Genomic DNA, 27,502 nt, shown 5'->3' on the forward strand with positions numbered 1-27,502 from the left:
CTTTTTTAGAAGCTCTAATTCTTCTGTGAGTCCTGTTCCTTTTAGAGATGACATTGCCAGTTTTACTTTGGGGCCCAAACATCACGACACACAAAAACTCTTTACCCACCTCTCAAAGTACACGATAATTAAAAACTGACATGTATGCCCTGTTGCAAGCTGCTTCGAGTCTATGGATGAGAATGAAAAATAAAATCCATTGGACTTCAAGAAGCTCTGCTCAGCACTGGAGCAAGATGCTCAATAAACTACTGTAAGGTAGTCAATTAAAGAAATGACTTTGTTTCTTATAAGACACACCTCTCACCTCACACTCATTTGGTGAGTGTCAACCACCTTAGTCCCATCTTTACCTCCACTCCAGCGAAAATGCTTCCCATGTACTCCAGTGGAATTACCCATAGTAAAAGCCAAAACCACCACTTTTCGGAGTTACATAAGACTCGGAGGTATGTGGAATAGATTCCCTAGTTCTCAAAAGGATTACACTATTTCTGACTCTATTCAGCAATAATTCTAGCATTTGCAATCACATGACACTAAAAAGATATACCTTTTCTTGTACATTTTCAAGATAACAAGCCTTAAAAACACAACATCAAAATAGTGATTTATGGGGAGGTTGTGGCCAACGGCCAGGAGAAATGGCCGAACGCTAGTGGAGCTACCTCAAGACACTCCCTAACCGTTCGTTCATTCCAGTGTTGCCCCATCTAAAATTACTTGAAACGGCCGTCGCTGGTTCCAGGGAGGAAGGAGGGTCACACAGCTACGTTTGGATCATATCCGAAAAAGAGAGTCATTGATCCGGAGCGGGACCCGAACTGTGCTGCGGAGGACCGGGGTGTGGCCTGGAGGACGCGTTTATCTGCGGCAATAGTGCGTCCCCCCGTTTGCTGCTTCCTGGGGGGCCTCTATGACACATTCTGAGCTGGTCCTGACCCCACCGGAAGGGAGGCGGAGTGGTCCCCGGTGATCTGGATGTCGGGCGGGCGGTGCGCGCATGGGACTGCCGGCAGCTGGCCTACGAATTACGTCATCGGCCTGACGGGCCTAATGGGAGGTGCGCAGAGGCCTAGTGAATGCACTGACTGTCCCCTAACCGGCGCTGGCCCCCGCATTACAAATTGAGCAGCTGAGTGCGGCTTACTGCCGCGGATTCCCTGTGTCAACGGCGCTGGGGGCTGCGGTGGTCACGATCGCTGTGTGGCGCCTGGGAGGAGAGACTCAACTACAGTTCCCAGCTGCTCATTGTTGTATGCGGCGTGGCCAGAGGCTCACGGAGCGGCCACATACAGACTGCTGCCTCCTTATCATCAGCCAGCAACTATCTCTGGGGCGTTGGAGTGGAGAGCCCCGTTGCTACTGTGCCTGGTGCACGCTGAACACATTCTTGTCCCCCGGCCTTCCTGGATGACTGCTTGCGCCTCTTGCACATCTCCTGGCCGAACTACTCAATAGCTTGGACACACTTCTGGAACTTACCCTCCACGGGTGGCTGCGGTGACACGGCACCGGTGCCTCTGCCAAGGGCTCTCATTGCTCCTTGTATCACAGAGCACACTCCGGGCACAACAGTCTTGAACACCTGGAAAGCCGGGATTGTGCTGCAGCCCCACACCCCCTTTCTGAAGGGCGCGCATCAGTCACTGCCACCCCTGGAAATATTTAGCTGGCAGAACCCGACAGGCCGGTTTGGAGCTGGTTCCATATGCAGGCGGCGGTGAGTAGCCGGCTGGACCCCTCCTGTTTGTCCGACTGCAACTGAGGCGCTGAAATCAACAAGGCGAGCGGCTGTGGCGGCCGCAACACACTCTAGACGAAGCTGGAAAAATATGCTTGGCAGAAGGGGCAGGGAGACACACACGCCTCTTCCACAGAAGCAAAAATCCCACCAGAACCTACGTTGCAGGATATTCTGGCGACCATCAACACGGTGCGTACATCCCTAGAGGGCCGCATTGACACCATCGCCACTGAGGTCTCCCTTATTAGGGCAGATATGCGAAGGACGAATGAGTATCTCTCTGAGGTGGAATCCACTACCAAAGACCTAGTGACTAACTCTGATCTGCTCAAATGCCAGGTTGCGGACTTGCAGGCAAACCAGGAACTGTTAACGCGCTAGCTCGATGACTACGAGGGTCGTATGCACCGCAACAACGTGCACATTTTGGGAGTGCCTGAACGAGCGGAGGGACAGGCGGCCGATCTCTACGTTGAGAACCTTGTGGTACAACACCTCCAACCTGAGGGACGATCCAACTACTTTTCGATTGGAAGGGCACACAGGGTGCCAGGTGGCAGTCCCAAGCCAGGAGCTCCGCCCTGTTCTCTCCTGGCGTAGGTCTTCAACTTTAGAGATCGGGATGTCATACTACACTCAGCAAGAGTAAACCCGCCAGTCACAATCGACAACAGCACGATTACTTTCTTTCCTGACTTTCCACTACGCGTGCATAAAACAACGCCACCGTTTTCTCGAGGTCAAACCAGCTCTGCTTGGGTAAGTGATCAAGTACGCAATGCTGTTCCCCACAAAACTAAGTGTCGAAGCGGAGGGGAAAACCTGGTTATTTTCTAGCCCAGAGAACGCATGGGACTGGCTTGAGGGATGTATGGCAGTACAACGCGATCATTTTGATCGCGGTACTTTACATCACGGGTTTTACAACGCAAGTCATTACAACAACTTGCGTTGGAGGGCGCGGATTGAGGATTATTATAATTTTATATTCCAACACCAGTCCACGTAACAGTAGGGAAGGTGTTGGAATATAAAATTACAATATTCCTTAACCAACAGCGCCATCCAGCGCAAGTCGTAGTAACAACTTGCGTTGTAATGGCAGCGTGGTAAAGGTCGTGCGGTGTAAACACAGCATTGTAAACGACGTTTACCGACTTGAGGGATGGCGCACAGTCGAGAATAACAGGGACCGCCGAGAGATGGGTTGTCAGCCACGGTCGGACGACCGTTAAAGACTCACAAAGCTGGATAGCACTGTTGCCGAATGCCTCACCTGGCCAGAGTCAAACAGAGGAGCTGTGAGACCCTGGAAATTTCTTAACTGAGATCCACCTTGGTGAACTTATTGTTGACACTGTACTCTGGGTGCTGCGCCTGCCATCTGTCGGATGCCTGGGTTCGCCTGCTTTGGATCCAGAAGACAACAGAGATGTAACTAAGTATACAGAGAGGGGTGATGGGGACACTCATTGACTGATATTGTTTCACGGCCCTACCTCCTTACTGGGGACAAGTACTGGGGGCATACGTTTGCTGTAAAACACTGTTATGGGGAGTGGGGTTGGTACATGCCCCTACAAGTTTTTTAGGGTGGGCGAAAGGCACTCTGCAAGTTTGGGGAGGCGGGTGGTTTCTTGCCCCCATGCAGGGAGGCAGGGAGAGGGGTGGTAGGCTTTTTTTCGAGGGTGGGGGGGCTTTTGTTTGTTTTTCTTTTCTTTTGTTGGGTTAATTGCGAGTTGGGGGGGTGGACATCCTGTTCACTGCATTTCTCCATCATGCATCCTATTCTGTGCTTTATACAGAGGGGTTTTTCTTGCAAAGGATTGGAGAGGGCTGTTTTAGTGTGTATTGTTCTTTGTTTTTTTGGCTATGACAAATATGACTGGCTCCACAGAAAGGCAATCACTGGTCACATGCTTTTGGTATTTCTGTCTCAAAAAATATGGTGGTCTACTAATGTGTGATCCCACTGGGGCGATCATGGGAAGCTCCCCCTGCAATTGAATGACCACGCAATGGGACGTGATGGGTAAGAAAACTAAACAGGGGCTCAAGCTGTTGTCGTGGAATGTAAACAGTTTGGGAAACTGGATCAAGCGGGGTATAGTGCTCCAATTTTTGAAAGGCACTCCCCTGATGTAGTCCTTTTGCAGGAGACGTACTTGCTTGGGAATGCCTGTAGGGCCATGTTGCGATGGGGTTTCCAACTGGTGGCTCACTCGGCTTTTGGTTCTGGCTCCGGGGAGTGGGCATAATGGTCCGGAAATCATTCCCCATGACCATTGATCTTGTTTGCACTGATGCCCTGGGTAGATTCATTGCCGCTTTTGGGACCTGGGAAGGCGCATACTCAATCTCCTTCTGTCTACGTGCCGACGGGATTGCACACCCAAGCCTTTGCAGACCTTGGGGACCTCCTCTTAGTCTTGTCAGTTGGCAGAGTATTGATTGGGGTTGACTTCAATTCTATTGTCTCTGATTCTCTTGACCAGTGGCCCCAGAAGGCCTTGCTACCCTCCCGCATGCAGATCCATATCTTTTTGGGGGCGATGGGTCAGGTAGATGTCTGGAGGAGTCTACACTCAGCCGAACAGCAGTACACTTTCTACTCAGGTGCTCACCATAGTATGTCCCGTTTAGACTACGTATTGAAGCTCGCACTTCAACTTGGCAGCGTGAAGGACATACAGCATTTGGCCAGGGGAATCTTCGACCACTCACCTATCCTGTGTCGCCTGGAGGTGGGGTGCCCATAGTTGGCAGTGTAGCCCTGATCAACTCCTGGTACATTATGACCCCTCCCAATCAGGGATAAGATCGTCAGTGAGTCGAACCTTTATTTCCAGGAGAACGAAGGGACTGTAGACTCAGCAACAACACTATGGGAAGCCTACAAGACTGTCATATGGGGAGTGGCTCTGGCTCAGATCTCGGGACAGCGAAAGAAGACATTTGCAGATATGACTCGCTTAGAGGGAGAAATCCTATCTTTGGGGGAATCCCTCCGACTTGAAGACTCGGCAAAGGTACGGTAGAGATTGCGCATTAAAGTCAAGGAATGTACCGACATGGTGACTGAGGCTACCAAGTGGCACCACAGGGCCACACTCAGTAGAATCTATGACGTCGGTGACAAGGCTGGCAAACAGTTAGCCTGAATAAAGTATTAACAAAAAGAGGAGTATCGCCAAAAGGACCTTAAAAAAGGTTCTAAATGGTCAGAAAAGAAAACAACCACCTCCATTCTAGCCGAACCCATTCCGACCTCCTTTTTTAGGCCGGGGCAGACGTGGCAGAGGAAGAAATAAACCAATGAACCAGGTACACTGGGAAGAAGAAGACCCAGTCGGCAGCTACACCCGGAGCAAGGCCGGAACGAACAGCACCAGAACCTAGTTACTAATCTGTCTTCTAGACCTCTCTCAGTTATTGAAGAATCTGTCCTAAACCAAGGACTGGGCTTTGTGCCCACTGCCCGCCTTGACAAATTCCAACTTCACTGCGAGTTGGCTAATTTCTTCAGAAAATTGTGACTAAAAGCATTCTTCGAGAAACTAGGAGAACCTTCCACCACCGATAATCCTAATGAGACGGGACTAAGGATCAAATCGACCTTCATACCCCCTCCCCACACCATTCCAGTGGAGGAAAAAGCTTTTAAACAAGCTGTGTATAATGACGTGGAAAAGATGATAGTCACATCAAATTTCCAAAACATGAGCAAAGCTGAAAACATTGCTTTATCAGAACTCCGATCCTGTGAGACCATCATCATAAAATCCGCTGACAAAGGTGGTGGTGTGGTAGTGATGGATAAGACAACTTATCGAGATGAATGCCTAAGACTCCTAAATGACACCAGGAACTATAAACCTTTACAATCCGACCCTACTAATGAGCTTAGGATGGAAATCAAGCACCTGGTAGAAACGGCTGAAATGGCTGGAAAAATCTCTAAACAGGAAGCGGACTACCTTTGTAAATCAGAGGGTAGAATTCCCTATTTCTACATCCTACCCAAAATGCACATAGGCAAGATCCCCCCTCCTGGTAGACCTATAGTCTCTGGGATTGATTCCCTTCTGGAACCATTGTCCAGGTTTTGTAATTTTTTCCTAAAAACAATTGTACAATCAACTTCAACATACTTACAGGACACTAAGAGCCTACTTAGACTCCTACAAAACATCACGGTGGATGAGAACACTATTCTGCTGAGCTTTGATATTGAAAGCTTGCATACAAGTATACCCCAGGATGACACCATAACTGTTCTGGAGAAGACTCTGAATAATAGCTCCTGGACCTTTAACACACCTAAGGCATTTATATTGGAATGCGCCAAACTGGCCCTCAAAAGAAATTATTTTGAGTTTGAGGGCTCTGTTTACCTGTAGACATCCATGGGCAGCATTTTTGCCCCCAGTGTGGCAGGACTTTGTGTTTGATTTTGAACAGAAATTCATTCTCAATGACCAGAATCCATTTTTTAACCACCTGAGTTTTTGGAAACTGTACATAGATGACGTCCTTGCCATCTGGCAAGGACCCCTGGAAACTCTGCATGAATTCATCGCATGGATCAGCACGTGTGACCAGAATTTAAGGTTCACCAACTGTTTTGTCAAAGACACTATGGTTTTTCTGGACATCACCATAATCAAAGACAACACCCGACTTAAACAAAAACATATCACAAACCTACTGCCAAAAAATAACCTTTTGAGATTCGAAAGTTTCCACCCGCACCCTCTAAGGGAAAATCTACCTTATGGCCAATACTTGAGACTCCGCCGCAACTGCAGCAAGACCACGGACTATCACAGCCAAGCAGCTGAATTGACTGAGAAACTTACTGCAAGAGGCTATCCTAATAGGATAATCAAAAAATGCCAAAAAAGAGCTATAAACCAGACCAGAGAAGCACTCCTGGAAGAAAAAGTGACCACTAACAATAACATACCGTTAACATGTGTCACAACTTTCAATGCAATATCTAATCAAATGAGTAGGTCTGTGAATAAACATTGGTCAATACTGAACACAGGAAACTTACATTGGGAAAAACCCTTGTTCTCTTTTAAAAAATCTCGTAGCTTAAAAGATACTCTGGTGAACACTAGATCCAAGGTCGCCAACCATAATTAGGACCATTCAATCACCAGAGCCTGGGGACTCCCAAAGATCAGGGGACATTTTCGCTGCGACAAATGCAGTGTTTGCCACCTGACTACTAATACGAAGACTCTAGACCTGGAGGAGGGAAACAAACAACTGTCCCATACCAACTGCAACAGCACCAATGTGGTTTACCTAATTAAGTGTACATGCGACAAATCATACATCGGAATGACAACAAGAAAAGTCAAACAACGGATTTGTGAACATCGAAGTACTATCCATTGCAGAAAAAGTGCAACAAGACTTACAGATCACTTCCTGGAAGTTAACCACACTCCGAATGACATGAAATGGTCCGTGATTGAGCAGGTCAAGGCTGGGCCCAATTTACAAAAACGCCTGCTTGAAAAGGAACAGCGTTGGATCTACAGGTTATCCACGCACATATCAGGCCTGAATGATAATATCCCTTGGGGCTCTGTCCTCCAGAATTAACCCTGCAGCTTTGTGTATCTCCGATAATGTGACTGATTAGAACTTCTATGCGTCTAGCATATTTGATCCTGTCATGTTCTTTGTCTATCATGACACAATACCCCAGTTTTTGAATTCTAGCTCTCACGTACCCTCCGTTAATACCGAGGACGGATGTGAGCTCCACTTGTCAATTAATGACAACCTGGCCGTTTTTACGCAGCCACCACGGTCTATCCCATATTCTGATCTGTCACCTGTGTCAAACAGTGATTCCATGTTTCTTTTTATTTCGAATAACATTTCCCCTACATCGTTATTAGAACAATCTTCACACTCTGAGCTGGACCTCCAGCTTGCTCATTTTCACTTTTTGCAGAGCAACCTTATTTACGGAGCCTTTTTGGCACCGCCGGACCACCATACTTGTGTTCTGTACGGTTGCCTAGTGATGCATGCTGCGCGAGTCTCACGCAGCCCCGCCCACACCCGGAAGCCATAGCTTGATATTTTCCATGCCGGCGGCTTTACTTTGCTGCAGGGACACCAGAGAGGCGCGTAGGTACTCTGACCACGAGGTTCATCGAAACTGTAAGTCTTTCTTAATTCTTTGATGACGCTTACCGTCTCGCTCATGAACCATTACAATTTCGATGGCATCGAGCTTTTACCTTATCGGACACACCGCCGACACGCTCACAGTGAGCCCTGTGTGTGTGTGTTTATTAACCTTTACCAGCATGCCCACGATGTGCCCTCTAACCTGTCTGTTCATACACCACTGAATAGGTTTCTTCATGAACAAGCCTTCCCTCTGCCCCCTTGAAGCAATTGAGACCCGCAACAGGAGTAAGATTTCTCCCTCTGACAGTTGTTTTATTATTTTTGATATAATTACATATGCATGCATTTATGTACCACTCACTTGAATGTGTGTGAGTATTGATAGTCACCCTGCCTAATGTTTGTGGGAGTGACTCCATTTAAAAGTATTTCATAGCCACCGATTACACTATTATTGATCAGTGTGACTGAGTGAGCTCGTTTTGATGGCTATAGCATAGCACCACTTGACAATGATAAACGGCCGGCTAGCACTGTATTGCCAGATACAAGCATGTGTTCACGTTAGTACGCACGTACCTGGCACGATATTTGTCTCAAACTCATTCTGAATGGGATCCGCATGAAGCATGCAGACATTTGAGAACCTACACTACGTTACCGGCATGTATTTTGTTTGTTTGTGACTGTCTTTCCTCTCCTCCCACAGGTTTCTCTTTTTTCCCTCGCCTATTTTAGGTTCTTGAAGTTGCCTACTGTAGATTTTTGCAGTATGGTCAGAGGAATCTAGGACTGTATACACGTTAGAGTGTGTAGACCTCCCATTTTCCTTTTCTGGTACTGACGAAAACCTGGGATTTACCACTAACAGGTTGAAACACGTAGACCCCTTTTTAAACAACAATCACATAGATACTCACGGTCAGTATAACCCATCAGTATCCCCACTCTGTTTTTAATATTGTCCAGTAGCTTATGAATAAAGTTTTTTCAACAAGTTATACCAGGACCATTTTTAACACTACTTTTTTAGCACTTCACACACAAAAAACCAGCTCCACTGTAGTCAGTTGTCGCAGCACACCCGGATGGCATTCGGCCGTCTGGGTGGGACCCCGATGATGAAGCATGTCACCAACTAGGTTGGTGATTGAGGGGGTCTTTTAACAAAGGGGAAATATCCTTTTGTTTTCTTTTCTGACATCCCATTTAGAACCTTTTTTAAAGTCCTTTTGGCTATACTCCTCTTTTTGTTAATACTTTATTCAAGTTCTGGGGACTAGGAGTACCCTCCATTCACATTAGTGAAAAATCCCTAACTCTCTCTTTTTGTTAGTACAAAAGTTAGCCTGGCCAGATTGTAGGGATCAGGCCCATAGAGTTGTGGATGAAATAGATACCAACTCGCACTCCTGCCTCACTGCCCCAGGACATAGCAGATGCATTGGGCCATTACCAGTCACTCTATACGTCTCGAACTCCATATACGGAGGAGAAGGCATCCTTGCTTTTGCGGGATATTCTTTGCCCTCGCTCACTGACGAGGAGCACTCCAATCTTGACCTAAACATCACAGAGGTTGAAAAAGCCATCCACGATTTGCGCGGTGGGAAGGCATCGGGCCCTAATAGATTGCCCACTCTAGTGAGTTTGCCGGGTGTGCGCAAAGAAATATTTAGCGCTGTTTGAAAAACTATTTTTTTAAAAACATAAACTGTACTTGTTTAACTGCGATTTGTACAAACTGTTACCTTTGAACTTATACACGCCCAGGTCCACCCCAGAGGTACTTCCCGCCCGCTCCCCTATTAAAAACCGATGTGTAGGCGGCCGCGCAGCGGACGCGCCGCTGGTGAACCGAAGGTGCGCCAAAGACAAGCCCGTCTGTGCCAGTCCGCTCCCGACCGGGCCCTGGGGCCAGGACCCCATGTCCTTTGGGGCCACAAGTGAGGATTAAGTACACGGCTGAGGAGTTACTTGGACTATCAAAGCCCACTGATAATGCATGCAAACATAATATAAATGTAGATAGCGAGGCATTAAAATGTGGGCACTGTAATATGACCTTAATTTGTAAAACATACAAGAATAATGAGGGCAAGCTGCACTTAGCATTACTAAATGGCAGGTCATTGGCCAAACACAAATATGAGGTCCATGACTTACTGAAGGAAAGATCATTGGACGCTTTATTTCTGACCGAGACCTGACTTAACGAGAGTTCCACTCCAGATGTGCGGGACCCGATCTCTAGAGAATATATGCTAGTAAGCCAGGATCGAGAAGGCCAAATAGGCGGCGGAATTGCTATAATCTATAAATCCACAATGAAGTGTGAGATTAAGCAAGCCGACCTAGAAAATTGTGAGTCGTTCTTATTTACCCTATCAGCAGCAGAAGACAATACCATAGCTGGCTTTCTAATCTACCGCCCACCAGGTTCAGTATCAATTCATGGCGAGCCTAGAGGAGAAAGTAGTGCACCCAGATAGCTGATACAAACATTTTCTGGTGATAGGTGATCTGAATATACACTATGAAAACAAGCAGAACCAAGAAGCTCGCACAATATGCAAGGACCTATTGACAATGAATTTAACACAAAGAGTAGAAACACAAACACACCAAGGGGGTCACACTCTAGATCCATTTTTCTTAAACTTTAAAGAGACAGAGGTGGGAACGCCATGGCCAATCCCTTGGTCAGATCATATTCTAGTCCCTTTTACAGTGCCTGCTCATAGAAAGAGGCTATAACAACCAATTAAGGAAATTACAACAAGGAAGTGGAACAACCTTTTCACCTCTTTCACCCAGGCACTGATGGATAAAAATCTTATACTAGACAAAGACATTAACCTAGCCAATAAACAACTGGAAGACTGCATTACAGAGGTACTAGATGAGATAGCACCTTGGAGCACCAGGACCCCTAAGAGACAAACTGCAACGGCACCTTGGTTTAATGATGAACGGATGATGGCCAAAAAAAGTGTAAAAAGGTCGAGCGAGTATGGAGGAAGGAATAGTATAGTAGGGCCAAAGAAAATGACAAAAAGGAACTAAAACAACATAATTAATTAAGAAATCCAGATGTAAATTTTATACAGAAAAAATTGAAAGGGCCAGTAACTCCTCCAAAGAAATGTTTGCCATACTCCAATCATCTGAGGTGTCTCTCAGAACATACACAAATAAAAGTGATACAACTGCTTCTGTAGAGAGCTGCGATAAGGTGGCAGAGTTTTTTGCTGATAAAGTGACAAAAATCTATGACACCTTTCCTGTAGAAGCGGGACAGGGAACTAGCCTGACTTGTGGAAGTCAGACAAACTTTGCAGGGGTGACTATGGATGAATTTAAAATCCAGGAATTGGAAGAACTTACAGCCACAGCAAAAGGGATCAAATCTGGCTCTCCTTTAGACCCTACACGACCAGAGATAGTAATGGAGTGGGCGACTTTGATTATGCCGTATATCTCGGAGCTCATTTCACGTTCCTTTCAGAATAGTGTGGTCCCCACAAAATAGAAACAGGCTATTGTCAGGTCATTAAAAAAGAAACCTTTGTTAGAGCAAACAATACTAGAACATGTACGCCCTATCTCACTAATACCGTTTGTGGCCAAGATTGCAGATAAAGTAACTAATAAACAACTGGTTGACCACATAAATTGAAATTACCTATTGCATCCCTCTCAATCAGGTTTTAGACTGGCCACTCCACAGAGTCAGCACTACTCCTGGCCACAGAAACACTGAGGAAATATGCAGACCAAGGACAAACGGCCACACTGATCTTGTTAGATCTCAGTGTGGCGTTTGACACCGTATACCACAAGCTGATCCTCCCTAGATTAGAGGCTTGTGGCATTAGGCAAAGTACTCTGAGTTGGATGACATCGTTTCTCTCCGCACTGAGCTTTCAAGTCACGCAACAGTCACATTTATCTGAGAGTATTCCCCTGCCTCAGGGGGCTCCATAGGGATCAATTTTGAGCCCCACTCTATTAAACCTTTATGTGGGACCACTGGCTGAGCAGTGGAGAAACATAAGGTGTTAATTGTTTCATATGCGGATGACACGCAGCTAATTGTGATGCCATCTCAAGACAAGGACCAGGCAGCAATTTGTTTTTCCAAAAGTTTAGAAGAGGTTTCAGACTGGATGTCGAACCATTGCCTCAAGCTAAACAGGAGTAAAACGGAGGTAAGGGTTGTAGGCAAGATGCCATCCATATGGTCGTCCGCGTGGTGGCCTGAATCACTAGGCCAACTACCTACCCCTAAAACTGAAGTGAAAAATCTCGGAGTCTGGTCTGGTTTGATTCGGAGTTGACATTCGATAGCCAGATTCGGAATATAGCCGGTAAATGCTACGGGGCTATGAAAATCCTAAGGAAAGTCTTAGATAAGCATGAGCGCAAAATCCGCTCCGCTTGCGGATTTTGCAGATTTTCGGTAAATTCGCGATCCGCAAACTCCCGCGAATTTACCGCGAATCCGCAAATCCGCGAGCGGCGGATTTCGGGGGCAAAAGTTCAAGCCTGCCTGGCCTGTTGTAACTAATTTACGATGGCGCCGGCAAGCTGCCAGCGCCATCCTAAAATAGTTACTAAGTTAGCTTCAACAGGAAGCTCTAATAGATAAAACAAAGCAGGTGCTCGATTTTATCTATTAGAGCTTCCTGTTGAAGCTAATTTAGTAACTATTTTAGGATGGAGCTGGCAGCTTGCCGGCGCCATCGTAAAATAATAATTACAACAGGCCAGGCTGGTGTGCGGTCTCTTCATCTGCTGCTCTGATGGGGCCCAGACCCTTTGGAACCCCCGCCCACACACTCGCGCTGTGCACCGTCCTCCCGCCATTGACCCACAATGATGGACAGCTCAACCAAGGGACCCCTGCGCCCCTCGGGGCGATCGCATAGTAACACACACATGGTCGCTGGAACTAGTTGAAGCTCAGGAGTGACGTTCACTAGCATCTCACTGTGTATGGATGGAGTGAGTTGGATGTGTTGCCACTGTGGGAGTTGTTTAGGTGCAGTACTTTGTAGCTGTCCGAACTTTCATCAAGTAGGTGAGATTATGCCTGGAGTATATTGACGAGGAGTCATTTTTGTTGGGTGGCACTAACCATCTTTATGTACAAGGTTAGTACCACTTTTGGGTGCATAGGTCTTCCTGGCATTTGAGCTTTATATTTTCATCCTGGGGCTGGACTCTCTTGCCAGTTCTTGATACACACCATGTGCTTGCCTCAGAGAGGGGGCAATAGCTGGTTCATTCTCACACAGCTAGATGCCATTGAGGAGACCTTGGTGGCACCTCTGTGTAGCCGCATTCTCTGGAGTGCCAGGAGCCCCGCCCCTTTCCCTTGAGCTTCTCATGCATTCCCTGAAGATCGCTCCAGTTGTCTTATCCCATGAGGTCTTCAGAATCATATCTCATCACAGCTGTAGAAGAATGTTCTCTTTTTCACAAATGCGTAGAGTTGTTGTGACAAGGAACAATTATTGTATGTTTAATTTGCATTTTTATAGGGCTTACTAACTCTGACGAGGTGTTAGTGACACAAGTTCCTTGTTAAACTCACCATGTGCAGGACAAAGCCAGTCTGCACCACACAGATAAGTTAGGTCCGGCTAACAAGTCGTAGATGAACAGGTCTTGTTGGATGTCAGTTGCACCCTGTTCTCAAATAACGAATCCAGGGTTGTGGCAAGAAAATATTTTCTGCAATTTTGTGCATTATGTTGAACCGGGCTGCACTGTGGCCTGTCTGCACCGGCAGTTAATCCCCTGTTTGGCTGACTAGTGAAGTCCGTGGTGAATAACAGCATGACCTGGAGATTACTTGTTCCTGGCCAGGCCTTCATTTCTAGTTTTTCTTCTCATGTGACTTGACCTCTAACCCACGAGTGAGTTTGTGAACATGCATGCTGTTCTTTCTCATCTGTGTTTCTGTTGTGTTGGCTGCACTGCTAACCTGAGCTTTCTACTCGGAGGTCTACTGTTGGGGCCCAAACAGTGCATGAAGGTGGCTTGAAGCAAACACCAAGAAACAGGAGCAAGGCCACGAAAAAAGCTGGAGACCAAGCAGGGGGGCTGTGGGGCAAGTGGCAAGAGAATTAAGCAGACTATATGTGCTGGGTGACGGGCTTCTTGTAGATTACTTTATTCCACTCCATGGTCATGTCAAATGTGAGTAGGGTCAGGAAAATAGAAAAAGGACTGAGTGATGGGAGAACGGGTCCACGTGGAGGGAATGAGGAGGTAGGCTTGGATGGAAATGGCTCCCTCAATGACTCCTTACTTGGGGCAGAACAGCAGGGCATTGTGGGAAGCCTAGCTCAGACCAGGAGCTTCTGTATCTTCATCTACTGGTCTGATCGGTCTCTGACCTTTTATACAGACAAGAGGCATGTGCACTCGCATGGAAGCCCCGCCCGTTTGTCCCCGCCCACACACTCGCTGTGTGCACCGTCTTCCCGCCATTGACCCACAATGATGGACAGCTCAACCAAGGGACCCCTGCGCCCCTCGGGGCGATCGCATAGTAACACACACACATGGTCGCTGGAACTAGTTGAAGCTCAAATGCAGTGACTCATTCATCAGCCAAAAAACAATCGTGAGCATTGTCAAGGCTGGGCAGGTGTGCCTTCTTCCCAAATCTACCGTCGAAAATCAGCTGTGATGCTGGATAGAGGCCTTTGCATCCTTGACTTTCACGAGCGCAATCCCCGTGCTGTTCCTGTGACCAGGAGCTTCTGTATCTTCATCTGCTGGTCTGATCGGTCGCATGGAAGCCCCGCCCAAATCCGCCGGTCGGCAATCCGCAAAATTCGCGGATTTTGCGGATCCACGATCCGCAAATCCGCAAATCCGTGAATCGTGGATCCGCAAAATCCGCCCATGCTTAGTCTTAGATCTCTTACCACCTAATGCCACGAAAACTATAGTACATGCGGTAATAACCTCTCAATTGGATTATGGAAATGTACTATATCTTGGCGCTACAAAAAAAAGGATTATCCAAACTACAGAGGGTGCAGAATGCGGCGGCTCGATTGGTACTTAGCCGTCTGAGAAGAGCTAACACGAAGAAAGCCCTGACAGTACTGCACTGGCTGAAATTGGAAAAAAGTCATGTTCAAGGCAATGTGCCATTGCCACCGCATTCTATTAAAGAACGGTCCAAGGTACCACCACCCGTTAATAACACAATACATCCCAGGTACCATCTCCTGCCGCTCCTCATGCATCTTAAAGCTGATGTCTTACATTGGAAATCGTTTCCGCTCTCTCTTTTGGGGCGTACTGCCCTGTTCAAAATGATGTCCCTTCTCAGGTTCGTATATGCTCTCCATAATACTCCACACTCCGTTGCAGACTCGTACTTTAAGGAAATCGATCGCACCATACAGTACTTGTTGTGGGAGGGTAAGCCACCTCGTATCGCGACACACAAGCTTACGTTAGGTTGGTTCAATGGAGGCATCGAACTTCCAGAAATACGGAAGTACTACTGGGCATCACACCTTGCGGCGATTAACCCATGTATGTATAGGACACAGGGCGACCCATCTTTCCAGATCGACAGATGGCTCCTCCCGGGAGGTAGCTTTGAAGGGGCTCTTTATCTACGCTCATTCAAGTCCACCCTGACTGGCCCAACAGGACATGCGGTGCAGGTGTGGAAGGCGGCTACTAAAAGTTTGGGATGGGAGGGGAAAATTACGCAGGCCACACCACTCTGGAATAGTGAGCAATTGGACAGGTTGATTTGCTCGAGGGGTTTTGATCAGTGGGACCTTATTGGCATATCCAAGGCGGGCGATTTGCGGAATTCAGTTGAGGTGGTCCCTTTTTCTTGGCTGCAGCAGGAATATGAGTTAACGCAATCGGAACACTTCCAACATCTCCAAATTAGGCATGCCCTATTGGCACTTCTCCCTAAGGGTAGTGAGCTCCCCGAGTCCTCCCTGCTTGAGGATAGATTATTAGATGGCAATCTGCCGGAGAAGGCCATATCACTCATCTACAAAAAATTGGTCAACAACATGGCAGATCCCCTGACTCATCTGAGGGCTTAATGAGACCACGATGTAGCGGGATTAGACGATGATGAATGGTTGCCAGCATTGGCATCCCCTCGGGAGGTGGCTATATCTTCCAGGCTGTACCTGGTGCAGCTGAAAATTCTCCATGGATCATATCTGTCTGGAACATTGTTGGTTCGTATGGGATATGGCTCAGACGGTTTCAGTGTAATGCGGTGTGGGCAGGAGGGACCCTTTGTTCATACACTTTGGGAATGCACGACTATCCAAAGATATTGGGAGGAGGTAGCAAGCCTTATGGAAGAAGCGTTGGGGCGGCAGATAGACTGTAACATTAAACTGGCCCTCTTAAACATCTGGAGCCCTAGTGACTTAAATTCCAGGGAGTGTACCTGGGTCACCATGGGGCTGATGGTGGCAAAACGCAATATTGCGAGATTGTGGAGAGCTCAGAGCCCACCGGGGATCGAGGACTGGGGCAAAGATATGGACTGGTGTATGGTCACACAAAAATCTGTATATGAAGCCAGGGGGTGCCCAAATAAATGGACGCAGGTCTGGGAACAATGGAACACATACAGAGGTGAGTTATGTGAACCTCCAAGATCGAGTGAAGATATTATACATGAGACCTGAATATGTCTTAATGGGGACAGAACGTATTATTTGTGACTGCTATGTCTTCAGTAACATTTGTAATGTCACAATATTGCCATTGTATATGTACCATGATACCTTCAGTGATCATGCCTTGATTTCAATAAAAAAGACTTAAAAAAAATAGGGATTTATGGGCAATGAAAATGTGGTGGGGCCTCTAAAAGGGGTATGTCTAAAGATCCATAGTTAGTGAGCCTTGCCAAGAGGTGTGGCCAATTTATTTAAGGGTGTGGCTTAAAACATGTGAACTAAAATCATGTGCTTCTTTACACCGCATGCCTCCCAACCTGTATTCTGAGCCTCTCTATGAGTTTTCTTTTATCTTATACAGGCATATCTCACAACAAAGAATATACACCTAAAAGTAGCTAGGCCTATTGGCTTTAAACATGCTTGTTTTCTAATCATTCACAAACAAATAGATGTTACTGATCTATCAAATGTCAGCAACGATTTTGCTATGAATAATTTGAATTGAAAATATTTCAATGCCGAAGGTATGAGACTCTGAATTAAACATTACTAAGGTGTGAGAAAGGGATGGGGTATTTGGGGTGTCTCAATCACTCCTTTTCACTGTCGCACAACTTTCCTCTGCAGTCTCTCAATCTATAATCACTTACACCCCGTTTCTCTATATATCTTGCTCGAATCCATCTACGTATTTCATTCCATCTCCATCTGCGTATTTCATTCAATATCCATCTGCGTATTTCATTCCATCTTCTTTCCTCTACATTATTTTCTTTCCACTCTGACCTTTAAAATGTATTTCACTTAATCATACACACACACACGACCCCACTCTCTCTTTCTGCTCATCTGTAAAGATAGTATTTTCTTTTCCTATGGCACTGTCAATATTTCCCACACTTCCCTATAAAATCATTACGAATCAAAATCATAGTTAAAAATGTTCACATAGGGGACCCTTGTTATGTGTACTTGGCACAGAGCACTGGATAAGCTTTTAGTCTGAACACCTGTGACCCACCCCTAGGCACTGAGAAACTCGCAGTAACTTGAAACGTAAGTCCAAAGTTATCAGTCTTGCCCCACCATGAACACCCACCCACAAACAACTGAACTCACCCAGACGCCTACAGATGACATTGTTTCAGTGGTAGAAGTGTGTGGGGTGTGGGGGGAAGGAGCAGGGAATCTGTGGGAAGAGAATCAGAGGGTGGGTATAACCCATGGATTGGGTCAGTCAGCAGCATCAGAGGTGTAGCCAGAAAAAGCAAAACTTCATCATTTTTAGTATTTGCCATTTCACTGACCATTTACAGCTTATTACATTATTTAATTCAAGCACTGGATACACGTGTTTATTTAAGGTTCAATACCAGTTATTGACATTAAAATACAGTCAAAAGTGGAACCACAAGCCATTTGTCTCCAAACCATGCAGTTTCTGTTGTCAGCACTTCTCCCTTTTTCTACAAGAGCAGTTCAAACATGAATGGCAAAATATCCTAGTTTGTAAATGTCTTCCACATAATACATCATCTGCTGCGTAATCAGAAAATGTTAACAAAAAAATTGTTTATAGCTCAAACAGATCAAAATGTTCAAAAACGTTTTGACTGTGTTGCTGCGAAGTGGAGGGCCATTTGCAGATGTTGACTGGTCACCTTTTTCACTGCTGCATTTGCATATTTCACTGGTACTAATGAGGCAAAATCTTTGAAGTTTGCAAACATAGTTTGGTGTGCATGCAAATCCCGCATTGCCGATCACTGGTGAGTTGCGCTTCTGCTGAAACAAGGCCAATGGAGGTACCAATGGGTGAGGTGGACTGGCCTCAAGGTTCCCGCGACCTCAGTGACAGAGTCGCTGTCGCTCTAGGGTGTGCTGCTTTGTAGGCCTTGCCCGTAAGACTGGAGGTGAACTTCAGTATGGATTATTGTGGACAGGCTTTCAAGGTTAACCCACACTTGCCACCATTCACTTCCAAATTCAGCAGCTCTGGACATGGTGCCACATCCTTCTCCCACTGAACACCATACTGCCCCACTGAGAGAAACTCAAACTGCCTTCAGCTACAACCCAATTGTGCCCCGTTATATACACCTGGATGTGACTCAATTCTAATTATGTACTAGACATGAGTAATGAACTACCTGACAAAAAAGTAATAATATCCTGGAAAAAGTAAACACTCGTAGGGAATCTAAGATTAACCAAAGCATGTGAAATGGAAGTAGAAATAACATGGTTACCTTAACTCTTTTACACTCATTATTCAGAAATCAATGAGTGTTTTTGCCTGAAAAGTTAAGATCAGGACTACAGGGCCCAGAAGGGACCTGTTTCAATGTCTATTGCTCATCTCGTTACAAAACATAAGCAGTTAGGTTTTAACAGACCACATTCCTGAATACAAAGCCCAGTGCACATTTTATAAACTAAAATAAGGAAGAAAGCTGATAAGGATCACATTAAAAGTTTTCCACTCCACTTATCAACCAGGTATTGCAGTACCTCCATGAATGGCGTACTTCCCCACCCGGGGAAAACAATGTTGTTCAAAGAAAGACGAGAAAATGAAAGTAGCGCTTCACTGGCAAATTCTGTAAAGTGGTACTGATGTGTTTCGGTGAGAATAAAAACAATCTGGCCACTTTGTGACCACTCCATCTTGATTTATTAAGCTTTTTTATCATATTTTGAACCTTTTTTCTATCCCTCCTGAGGCTGCAATTCGGAATAGAAAAATGCAGAAAAAGACAACTTATCCAGCAAAAGTGTTTATTTTTTTGGCGGGCGGGATTAATTTCACACGGGAACTGATGAAGGAAAGGAGGAGCGAAACAGTGACAGAAAGAGATAGGAATAGGAAGAAAAAGTGAAGGAGGCAGCTGCCAGTGGCAGAGCAGGAGAAGTGGACACTGACCTTATCTTCTCTGGGTAAGAAGTAAAAGACAGAGTCTATTCCTTCTCTGCTCACCCTCCCCGTCCAGTCACGGCACCAATGGGCCAGCATTATCTAAAGGCCTTGGCTATTTCTTCCGTCATGGGACGCATTTTTAAGTTGAAAAAGTCGGGGAACGGATTCTCTTAAATTGAAAATGTAGGGACACGCTGTGCCCTGCTGATGCCGCCCACTTCGACCAGTGCATTTTTTTCACAGTATGCACCATACAAAAGTCATATTTTGTGTGAGGAAACAACTACAGAAATACAACATCTGGAGAAAGCAAACCGTCTTAGGTAATTAAATCATGTGAAATGTAAACAGGGACCGCATCGGTTACCTTAAGGGTGTTTGCAGTCATTGTTGTGAAGTTGATGAGTGTTTTTGTCTGTAAAGCTAAGCATATGAATATATGACCCGGTAAGGATCCGCTTCTAAGATAGTTTTAATTACTGTCGCGTCTATGACAACTTCACGTAATTTAAAGTTACTAACCTTCTTTTCTTGTAGATAGCCTGTCCACCTGTTTGGGTGGAGTTAACCATGAATCCCTCCGTTCTGGGAAAAAGCAGAAGACATGCAGGACCGTCACGGCGTATTTGTTGACTTCTGCCAGTGGCAAGGAGCCCGGGCATGGTGGCATGCTCTGCACTTACAAATCTGAGCATGCGCACTGCTGCAGGGGGGCTTCCCTTCTCCGTTCAGCGCATGCGAGAATATATTCTTTTAAACTCCTTTCCCAGGGACTCTGCTGCTCAGAGTAGGACTACCTATTGTAGATGGCATTATCAGCACACTGCCAGAGCTTAAGTGCAGCTCTTGTCTACCAGCCACAAAGGATCCTGTTACCTAGTAGCAACTTCATCTGAGGGCTCAAGCAGATGGTTCAATGGGGCGCGCTCCGACCAATGGGCCCTGGTGTCATTGCAATTTCTAGGCCACTGATAGCCACACCCCAGGTTACTGCGCCACAATGTGTTCAGTTTACCGTCGGTCCTATTATAAATGCATTACCTTATTAGTCCCGTCCTCCAAACGCTAAGTCACACTTTTAATTTTGTGATTCCTGAATATAATACAATATTCGTTTCTTGACGTGAGCAAGAGAAGGGGTATTTACTGGCGCCTGCTGGAACATGCTGACAACATCACATCCTCCTTTCTTCAAGGCTTCAAAGGACAATTATGCCTGGGTCTGACTATGAGTAATCAATCACAATATTAGGCAGCTGCCAGATGGGATCTTTTGATTGGGATTGACGCCTATGGGACAGGCCAGGAGTACAGCTGAGAAATTAAATTCCAGTAGTGTTCACCTGCGACCACTGGCTCAAAGGAACCACTGGTTCATGTAAGTCTTCAACCATCAATGCGCACCACAGGTCTTAATTGCATAGTAATGCAGGTGTATGTCCACCTTATACATGGGCCCAACCCAAGCTACCCCTGTACCCTACATTCTGCCCTCACCACCTACATCTAACATGAGCAGAATCATTCCCACCTACACCATACAACTCAAACCCTGTATTTGAAGCAATGCTCCATCAGGTACCGACAATTTGATAAATTTTGCACTGTAGAAACCCAAGAAAATAAGTAAATCAACAGATGCAGTGTGGAATACCTTATCTGACAAAACATATTTTTCCCTCCATAGTGTAATCTTGACTATTCTAATCTTGGGCTGGCACCTTCGCCAGCTCATGGACAGAAACCTATAGAGGCCGCTGTTGGTTCCATGCAATGTTGCAACCCTTGAAACTCCAACCTACTTTTACTTAAGCCAGCAGAACCTGCAAACAAAGTGTGTTACATAAGTTCTAATATCTCCGTGACCAAAAAGTCAAGGTAGCTTACTGCCACCACCTAGCTAGATACTGGTACCCGGCTACATTTGCAACAATATTCTTCAACTACCTCACAATAGAAATAAAGGCAATACAAGATGCAAATACACAGCAAATGGACAGCACCTTAGAGCATAAGGCCCAAGCAGGAATCACCCATCATCAATCTTGTCTACTTCACGGCCATGATATTTCTGTCCCACAATTGGAGAACCGATTTGAACACAAAGCCCAACCAGAAAGCAACCAGCATCAAACCTGTCTACTCTCTCAACTCCTTGAAGGTGACAGGCTACCAACATAAATCCTCAACATGCCAGTTACGTTTAGCGGTGCATTTCTGTGGTAAGGAGGGCGGGCATCCCCTTACATCCATACCCAAACACATGCTTACCTCCACACTCTTCAACATGGTCCTTGCTTTAAGGTTGAAAGTAATCAACTGGAACTGTCAATGTATAAATGTACACCGTCCGAATGATATGACAACATAAAATAGCAAGTGATAAGCAAAGGTTGTGTTTCTTGGTCTATTGTGTGTTTTTACATACACAGTTTACTTTTTAGCAAGTGGAAGTCGTCCATGGGGCTTTAGTAAGGTAGCATACTGTCTCCGTTCTGATTTCAGCAGTACTCATGTTATTAAATGCCTCTATTGGTTGCTCTTCCTATGGCTACGGATTTATCATTTTCGTGAAAAGTATAATATTGCCATTGAAAATATAAATTTACACCGTTCTGAACTCAAACTTGCACGGATGATCTGGAAAACCCCTTCCGCTCATTTTTCATATGGTGAAAAAAACAACAGTGGCTTTAAATATAATGATCAAATCAATGCAGTCAATGCAAACGAGAAAAGATCCTGAGCCCACATAAAAGCACCTCGAAACACCTGATAATGGATGCACCGGTCAACCTTATTTTTTATCTTTAAACTATTACATGCTGAGGTTTTATTATCTCCATAGTGACACAGATCGGTGCCTTCAGTCTCTGACAGTCCTAATAAAATAAAATGTCTAGCACTATTATATCCTACATTGAAATAGTTCGCTGCATGACAACATACCCAGGGTTTTCAGTAAGTTTTCAACTTTGCAAAGGATTTCTGCAATATGACAATATTTGCAGTAGACACATACATTCAGGAGCTGTGAACAGTGCTGCTTCTGCTATTTGAGAACACCTACCCACCTCCAAAGCATAAAAGTGGGAGTTTGATATTCAGGCATCTAAAATATTCTCCAAAACAGAGCAGCCACCCCCCGAACTAGATTATAGTAAAGTTAAGATCAAATTAAGCCACAACACACAACATAGACACTTGACTGTGGCCATGCCAACACTCAAACAGTACCTCAGTTTGCAGAATGTATGTCATGATTCTTGCAGCCATGAACTAACCAACCACAGTGGGAGTTTTTGGAAAACAAAAAAAGAACAATTCTGACACTCTGGGAGTTTCATTCAAGGGTGTAATATTGTAAAAGTTCTGCTTAGGACTGGTACTCTTTGTCTGGTTCGCCTAAAAAAGAAAAAAAAGTATGCCACACAACAGCCCAAATCCAACTGCAGGGTGCCTCCAAACGGTAACATCAAATTCACTCAAAAGTCCAGAAAAAATGTAATGTTCAGTTTACAGGAAATGCTTCAGCAGGAAAAACGCATTTTACCTGGAGCAATGAAAGTCCTTGGACAGTTCCTTTCCGAAACCAACAAACACCTCTTCATAGGTGTATTTCTGTCATTGAGAACAAATATTTTGAGTAGAAAAAGGGAAAAGTCGGAAGAAAAGTACAGATTTTTAGGCCCTGTGGTGGTAGGGGGAAAAATGAAGAACGCAAATGTCATGTACACATTGTAAATTGTGGGTAATGAAAGATAAGTATTTGCAGAGCTTTTGGGTGTCTGATACATGTGAGTAGCTCATCCAGGCCTGGTGTTTACTTTTCATTCCGGTACTTTGCACTCCTGAATTGGTAATGGCACTCCCACGATTTCAAGTACCAGAATAGAAAGAAAAACATTTCCTGGAGAAGCTATTCACATATGGAAATGAGAGGTTTAAGAGCCCTGCTCGTGATGTGTCTTCTTCGTGTCATTGGTAAACAATGCATAAAGGGCCTTCCTTCACACAGAGCAAAGCCTGACGAAAAACGCAGTCATTTTATTTTTTGTTTGGTTCACTGTTTCCTCGCTTGAGTTGGACTACAAAGGATTTCTGTCAGGTGCTCTTGCAAAGGAAATTAGCACACTCAGCAATCTCCCGATATGATCGGACAAGCTAAACCCTTTTCTAAAAACAACGCAATGATCTTAGGCACTGGAGTCAAAATAGAATTTTGATTTTGGAGCACTCCCTGCGACCTAAATAAAAAGACTGCTTAAGGTCATTTCCGTACAATTTGACATCATCTACTGGAGGCACTCGTGACCTGCTGCCTTACCTCAACTCATAGAAGCTTGAGTCATTTCCTCAGCATAAATAGAAAGAAATCATTGTATTAACCCTCGCAATCGGGGATTATTCTATATATATATATATATTTGTAATTTAGACCAATTTTATTTTTGCTGTCTACTTGGCAAACACTTATCTCTGGAAGTCTAATTCACTGTTACCGAGTACAGCTACAGATTTCCTATGGGGGCTTGGAAATTATCTGAAACGGAGAGGGAGTATTTGTGTGACAAAGTGAAAGAGAGAACGAGTATGTGGGTGTCTCTATCTCTCTCGGTTTAGGTGTATTGCTCCATCTATGGGGCCCATTACGATGTCGGGCGGATTTCCTCCGCCAGGCTGGCGGTAGCCACCGCCGGCCTGGCGGAGGCAATCCGCCCAACATAGTTTCCCGAATTCCCCCCCCCCCGCCATATTAGCAGCGGCGGACGGAAAGACCGTCCGCCGCTTTTCCGCCGACCGGGGCGGAAAAGGTTTAATATGGCGGCGGTGTTTCATAGACACCACCAGCCATATTAGCATGGGCTTCCAGACATGCGGTCTTCACTCTGGGGGCCCCCTGCGGGCCCCCAGAGTGAAGGAGGGGTGGGGGGTGCACTCGGGGGGGGTACCTGTGGTACCCCCTTCATTTGCATAAACAAATCGGCAGGCACCGCGCGGTGCCTGCCTCTTTGTTTATGCAAATGCTGAAATGCATTTTTAGCATTGTGGCGGGCGGTGCTGAGAGCACCGCCCGCCACTATGCTAAAAATGCAGGATGTGCCCACCATTGTGGCGGGCACATCCTAATACCCCCCACGGGACCTCCGCCCTTATGGCGGGCGGTCCCAATCCCCGCTAGGATGACGGTCGGACTTTGTCCGCCCGTCATCCTAATGGACCCCTATGTGTGTTGTGTGCATACTCTGTGATGAATGTGCAAATTTAAGTACTGCCTCTATGTGCATACACCTTATAAAAGCCAAACTTGTTGGCTTTGTCATTACTTGTCACTATTGCATCAATCAGCCCGCTGGTTATAGCCCCAACAAAATTAACTCCTACCATTTATAATTCTACACAATCCGACTATCTACTCAATGACCAAATGCAAGTCATTTTCAGTGATTTTGGGACATAACCTGAAGGCCACTCCGAGGCATCAGTTTCCTTTCTTGTTGGATGATAGCGGTTTCCGTGTTGCAACTGGTTTATTACAAGCTTGCAAATAAAATGCACAAAATCTTGATGACGCCATCACTTGGTTGTTCTCGTAATGAACAAGCTGACCAAAGGAAAATTGAAATAGCATGCCTGGGATCGGAATCATTTGTCATCATGCTACTTTAGGAAGCGCAGCTCTGTTAAACAGCTATGTAATTTTTTCAAGTTGGGTTCATAAACTGAATTTACAACTTACTTCACATTAATCAGTTACACAGTTAGTGCTATTCAGTATGTTATGGCCCTCACTACGAGTTTTTTGGAATCGGGCAGGGTATTTATCACATGTGGTAAATACTAGGGGTGGGCACAATATTTAATTCTGCTTGTGGAATTGGCGGAATTTGGTGACCTTGCATTACTCTTGCAATGTGGAGTTCTGGCCATATTCCGCCAATTGCTGTGGTAGATATTTGACTGCGAGGCTCCAGAAATGCAAGTGTGACCAAGATTTGGTGTCGCTTAGAGTCATTTTGTAACGTGAGCTGTCGCAAGTGATTGCGGTCAGAGGTCTGCTTCTTGAGTAGATTTGCTGGCACTCGTTGCATTTTCTACTCGAGCAGCAACACAAATCAACTCAAATGGCTGTGCGCTCTTGCGCACCGCATGGTGCAGTTCATGCTGATTTATGTCAGTGCGGCAATCGCTACTGCCGCTGAAATGCAACGTGAGCAGCACGACATTCATATTTCCACCCGTTGGCGGAAGTCCGCGGAAACTCACAGAGCTTTATGTAACTCCGTAGAATTCTGCGAAGTGAAACTCCGATTGTCCAACCCACTCCTAGAAATTATCACTACCGCAGGATAAGGTATGTAAAAGAAAAATGGTGCATAACATGCAGAATCGTTTTTTAACTGACCAAATTCTGCATGTTTTTCATTTTTCCTAGGCCTTCTCCCAATAAACTTCAGCAGGTTTGGCCTGCCTGAAATTATAAGGGGAAAATTGCAAGTGTGTGATAATTATCACACAACTCGCAGTTCAGTGTAAACACGTGTTTGCACAGGGATTGAAATGTATCCAATTTGTTCCTAATGAGGACGAGTGTATTTTATGCTTTGTTGCTTTGTTTTTCTCTCTACTACTCGGTACAGTGCAAGGTATGTAATCATAGTGAACTAGCTCAATAATATGACTTAAGTTACAATTTTTCAAGCAATTTAGTTCCTGAATTGCGCAGTTTAGTGGTTATTTTTAATTATTTTCACTGAGATTTCATAAACTTAATTTGAATTTCAAATTTCACACTATCTTCAGTTGCACAACACATAATTACATTTTGCGCTATTTGTACACATTGCGGATCTATTCTAAATATTGGTTGGCACAGTGATTTCACTTTTTACAAACGCTTACCTACAGTGATGCACTTCTGATATAAAGACCTTGATTTTCAAGATTAGAATCATTCTACTAATGCTAACATGTTTTTCGAGGTGAATCCCAGTAAATGTACGCAAGTTTGTATTCACTTATCATAAAGCATCATGAATCATCATTGCTAACGCGGGATTTCTGGCCTGTTGTCATTAATCCAGATCCCAATTCAGGTCGACTAAATCGTTGGTACCTGTCATTGAGTAAAAGGCAATCCACTACTAGGTTAATTAAGAAAGAACTTACGCCACTCTAAAGAACCACTTACCACTGGAAAAGGTTTAAAAGTTTATTATAAAACCAAAGCTGTCTGGAGATACAGACATCTCAAAATGAGGTTCAAAAGATATACAGGTGTCAAGATAAACATAAAATCTCTAAATGCTCGTAGTCGACAGAATAGAATTACCAAGATCAGCTCAAAGGTCATTAAAGTTGCGAGAATAGCTACGAGTTGCAACTTCAGAGTCATTTACAGAAAGGAAAGAAATCAGGTTAGTCTGTCCCTAAACTAGACTAAGTGACATCCCTACTTAACAAGATCTTTACCTAAAAAGGTGTCAGCCGTGGTGACTTTCAAAGAAGATCACACACTTCCCTTAGTCTTTGTCTCAAAGTCGAAACCTTGCAGTTCCCTATCTGCCTACCCATCCGCTCTCTTAGGTTCCTCAGATCGTCTGCCCTAACTCCACCCCGGGGTGCTGTCCCTAATACAAAATCACTTTTCCAATAGGAACGCCCCTGGAGACGCCTCTCACGTGGTGCTGGTTCTGGCGGCAACTTCCATGCTGGTACTCCTCGGGACCCTTCGTTAAAGTTGACCTTGCTTCCCAGGCTTCTCTCCGGCAAGACGGTACCCCCTAGAAATTCCTGAAGACTCCTCCAGGCTTGTGCCAGGCTCTCTTGAACAAAAGTCTATTCATCACTTTCCTGATAAAACCCCCTCGCACCTGCAAAAGACACTTTCTCTGTGGGCCCCAAATTCCGGCCTCCACCATATCTCGAAGCCATAAACCATTTAAACAGGCTTTACAGTTTGTGCCTAACACG

This window comes from Lissotriton helveticus, chromosome 3_1, assembly GCF_964261635.1.
Source record: "Lissotriton helveticus chromosome 3_1, aLisHel1.1, whole genome shotgun sequence".
In the NCBI taxonomy this organism is placed as follows: domain Eukaryota; kingdom Metazoa; phylum Chordata; class Amphibia; order Caudata; family Salamandridae; genus Lissotriton; species Lissotriton helveticus.